Genomic DNA, 5,000 nt, shown 5'->3' with positions numbered 1-5,000 from the left:
AACGTTCTTAAAACCCAAAAGTGCTGATGCTTTATAACCATCAAAATCCTTATGCGACCGATTTTGACATTAATCTAAAGAAGAGCAAAGCCGTTTATAACTTATGAACACAGTAGGAGTAAATGGACGGCAAAATAAATACTGTATTTGAACCACCATTGGTTGTAATAGTTATGACGGTATGAGTAATAGTGGTAGCAACAATAGTATAATGATAATAATAATAACAGAATGATAATAATGATAATGATATCAATATTAATATTTACAACATACAAATAACAATAATGAACATGATAACAAGGATGATAATAATAATAACAATAATAATAATGATAATAATAGTTATAATTATAATCATGATGATAGAAAATAGTAACAATGATAATAATGATAATGATGATGTTGATAATGACAATGACAATAATAATTATAATAATGACAATAATAATTGTAATAAAAATGATGTTAATGGTAATAACAATGATAATGATAAATTTAAGAATAATAATGATAATGATAATTTTAATAATAGTAATGATAATAATGACAAATAATAATAGTGATGACAATAATAATAAAATGATAATGATAACAATAATAACCAAAGAATAATGCTGCTAATGATGATAATAACAATGATAATGATAACGATAATCATAATGATGATAACAGCAATAATAATATTAATATTGAAAATTGAAATAGAAATAACACTAATGATAATAATTGTGATAATTATAATGAGAATAATGATAATGTTAATATTAATAATAACGAAAATAATAACAAGAATGATTTTGATGTTGATGAAAAAAATAATAAAATATTGACAATGGTAATGATAGTGATAATAATAATAATAATAATGATAATAATAACAATAATAATGATGCTGATGTTGATACTGATGATGATGATGATGATAATGATGATGATAATGATAATAATAAAAATAATAAGTATGATGACAATATTGATAATAAGAATGATAACAATATTGATAAAACAAATTATGATAATAATAATAGTAATAATAAGTGTAACGACCAGACATATGTTATAAACATATTTGCGAAATGAAAGACCTTTAGAGAGCTTGTCAAATTTAATTAAGCCACCCCTTCAAATCGTAACATCGCATTTTCTATACCTCGTCAAGGTCACCGAGGGAATGAGAGCGCATAAATATTCACGCAAACCAACTCGTGTTGATGGCACTAACAAAGTACAATGTGCAATAACTAAAGTATTTTCACGAAGAAAAAGTTAAAAATTGCAATTTAAGGTTTTAAAGGTCTTATTGAACACGAGCAAAGGCAATCCGTATATATTATTTCGATGTCTCAATATCTGTAACTTTACTTCACTGAACAAACATTCTCTTAATATAGAATAGATATATGAATAGACAGACGGAGGATGGTACTAAACCGGCTTCAATGGAAAACGGGACCCCCGCACGAACACCGCCACGGGTTCACAAGGGGCATGGGCACAGCACACAGCATAGCCACGCTCTTAAGCACAATCAGCAAGGGCCCAGCTGTGGTGGTATTCCTTGACCTGGAGAAGGCTTTTGAACTGGCAAGTCCACTTGCCATTCAGGAAAGCCTGATCCAGAAGGGAATCAGAGGAAAGCTCTTGGCTTGGATAGGTGACTACTTCAGGAACAGGACTGCCAATGTCAAATTCCAGGGTCACCTATCGCAGCACATGCCGCTCGAAAATGGAACGCCACAGGGTGGGGTTCTCAGTCCAGCCCTATTCAACACTTTAATGTCCTGCATCCTCAACATAAACCTCCCAGTGGGGTGCCATATCATCTCATATGCAGACGATCTCGCTATCACCTCCACTGGACCACGCAGCCAAAATAAAGCCCAGCGTTGTCTGGACCTCGTGTCAGAGGAGTGTTGTAGGACAGGACTAAAGATCTCTGGTGCCAAATCCAAAGCCATGGCTCTGAGACAGAGAGTTCGAGGCACAAGACTGAAAATCCAGGGAGTGGAATTAGAATGGGTCAAGGACTACCTATACCTTGGGGTAAGGATAGACCGGACCCTCTCCTTCCATAAGGAGGTCCAGTACCTGGTTGACCGAACCAAAGCAAGACTGTCCGTCATGAGAGCAATGACTGGGAGACGCATAGGGGCCAGACACAAAGTACTAAGATCATTCTATGTACATACTGTCCGGCCCATTGTGGACTATGCCTCAGTCGCTCTAATTGCTGCAAAGAAAAAGCACACAGACAAATTAGAAACAGTCCAAAATGAAGCTGCCAGGATCATTCTGGGTGCCCCGAGATGGACGAAGGTCCTCAACCTCCTGATGGAGGCAAACCTTCTCCCCCTGGACTCACGAATCGATCTAACGGCAACACAATTCCTGTCAAAGGTCATCCAGGCTCCCAGGAACACAAGCCTAAGACAAAAATTAGTCAGATGCCTCGAACAAGACAAAGAGCTTGTTGCAAACAACTCCTGGCTGTCTCATACAGCCAGGGTGTTGATACGCCATCAGCTCAAAGAACAGCTTCTTGCTAAGGGCATGGACTCCCCCCACCCCGACTTTGCCGAAGCCCCGCCGTGGGCACTGAGCCTGATAGAGTTCAACATAATGAGCCTGTCAATGAAAAAGAGCCTATACCCCATGCCTAGCCTAAAGGCAGAAGCCCACAGGGTCATTGCAGCCATCACCCCTCCGGGTAGTAGAACATACTACACGGATGGATCGGTCGATCCCTTGAGCCACACTGCAGGCGCCGGCTTTGCAGCAAGGGATACCACGCGATCCATGAGGGTAACAGACAACGCCTCCTCGCTACAGGCAGAGGCAGTTGCAATCATGGGAGCCCTAGGCCACGCGTCCCTAAGGGAAGGACACGTGGTCATACACACAGACTCCAGGGCAGCCATTGACTGTCTTCAGCACAGCTCACCCACAGACAACATCTACCTACTGACCACGATTCTCACAATGGCACAGAGAATTCTTGCTCAGGGTAGAAGAATTATCATCAACTGGGTCCCAAGCCACATCGGCATCAGAGGGAACGAGCTTGCTGACAGACTAGCAGTCGCTGTCAGGGGTATGCCCCCAAATCCCATGACGATAAAATTACTTATGGAGAAGTGTGCCTTGGTCGGTCGTACCTTCCTACGGCAGCTCCACAGAGGAAACGAGAACCTCCCCCTCGGCCAGCTGGTACTCAGACGCCACAGGCTATGAACCACTGGCACTCTCTGAAGTAAGCAACAGAGGTACCGAAGTCATTCTTCACAGAATGCGCCTAGATTACCACTGTGCATGGCAGATTATCCCAACAATCGAACGCGATGAAAGGTGCTGTAAGCACTGCGGCGAGCCGAACGCCACACTAGTCCACTACCTAGAAAATTGTGACCATACACAATTCCTGAGACATGGACCGCCCACAACAGCCGCCGTGCTGGTAAAGAGGCTAAGTGAAATGCTTACACCATGGCGGCAGGAGCGCCTGCTGGCAATCCCGCCGCCACGGTAAGCACCGAGTGTCAGACAACTCAATGAGACAGCCGTAAAAAGCTGACACAGGCCGGGCCATATTTAGAAGGCCCGGGCGAAGCTAGAACTTCGCAAACCAAACCACCATAATTATTCACGCAAACCAACTCGTGTTGATTGCACTAACAAAGTACAATATGCAATTACTAAAGTGTTTTCACGAAGAGAAAGTTAAAAAATTGCAATTTAAGGTTTTATAAAGGTCTTATCGAACACGAGCAAAGGCAATCCGTATATACTATTTCGATGTCTCAATATCTGTAACTTTACTTCACTGAACAAAAATAGATTATAGTAGCGGAATAATTATACATTCACTTAATATATTTTTAGTCACAATAACTCACATCCAAAAATAAATCATATAAACTCGTAGCCATTTGAGAAGACGTGGAAACAAGTTCGTGACAGAGAGCAGGTCTCGATGTTTATAAATGCGTACAAGCCTTTTACCGAACGTTACGCTTCACTGTAGAAGCATAAGGCATCTCACAGTCTTGGCAGTGAACAGAAGGTTCGCTGGCCATTGAAAGAGTGTAAATTTCACAAAAACAAGGAACCAGTAGGAGAGAGAGGAAATCATCATTTTGGGCTAGATAAATTACCCTATAATTTGATACTTTTCTGATACTGAATTTCCTTTTATTAAGTATTATCTATTCATTAGTTATAAACATGTATTATTTCACGTATCAATGTGTTTATTCTTTGATGTAACCGCAACTAAATCATTTGTTTGTTTTCTTGTATTTTGTTTCTTTGTGATTTCAGTAATCAGCTTACAATCACTTAGGCGAGCGAAATGTTTATCTGAATTCCGAACTTTTCCGAACACAATAATCGTATGTTCCAAAATAATAAGGATGATAATAATAAAGTTAATGATGATTGATAATGATCATGATGATATAAATAATAACAATAATGTTAATGATAATGATGATGCTAATGATAATAGTTATAGTGATAACGATAATAATAATAATAATAATAACAACAATAACGACGGGGAGTATGGTGATCAGTGACAGTAATAGATATTATGATTATCATAATACTAATGATAACTATAATAACGATAATAATAATAATAATGGTAACGATGACAATAATTATAATGATAATAATTATGATAACGATAATAATAATGATGATAATAATGAGGAGGAGGATAGTGACCAATGACAGTGATGGATATTAATATAATTATCATTATTATCATCATAGTCATAACGAAAATCTATATAATATCAATAATGAAATTCATAATACTGATGATAAAAACAATCTGAATTGTTATGACTGACAACATTATTGTCATATTATTATTGTAATAACAGTAACGATAATAACTTAATAAGAACAAAAATGATAGTTGCAATGATGGTGATAATGATGCAAATAAAAACATCTCCCTTTCCCTAATCCTTGTGACGAACACATCTTCTGCA

The sequence above is a fragment of the Penaeus chinensis genome, chromosome 7 (genome assembly GCF_019202785.1).
Source record: "Penaeus chinensis breed Huanghai No. 1 chromosome 7, ASM1920278v2, whole genome shotgun sequence".
NCBI lineage: Eukaryota > Metazoa > Arthropoda > Malacostraca > Decapoda > Penaeidae > Penaeus > Penaeus chinensis.
This window is presented reverse-complemented; position numbering follows the sequence as displayed.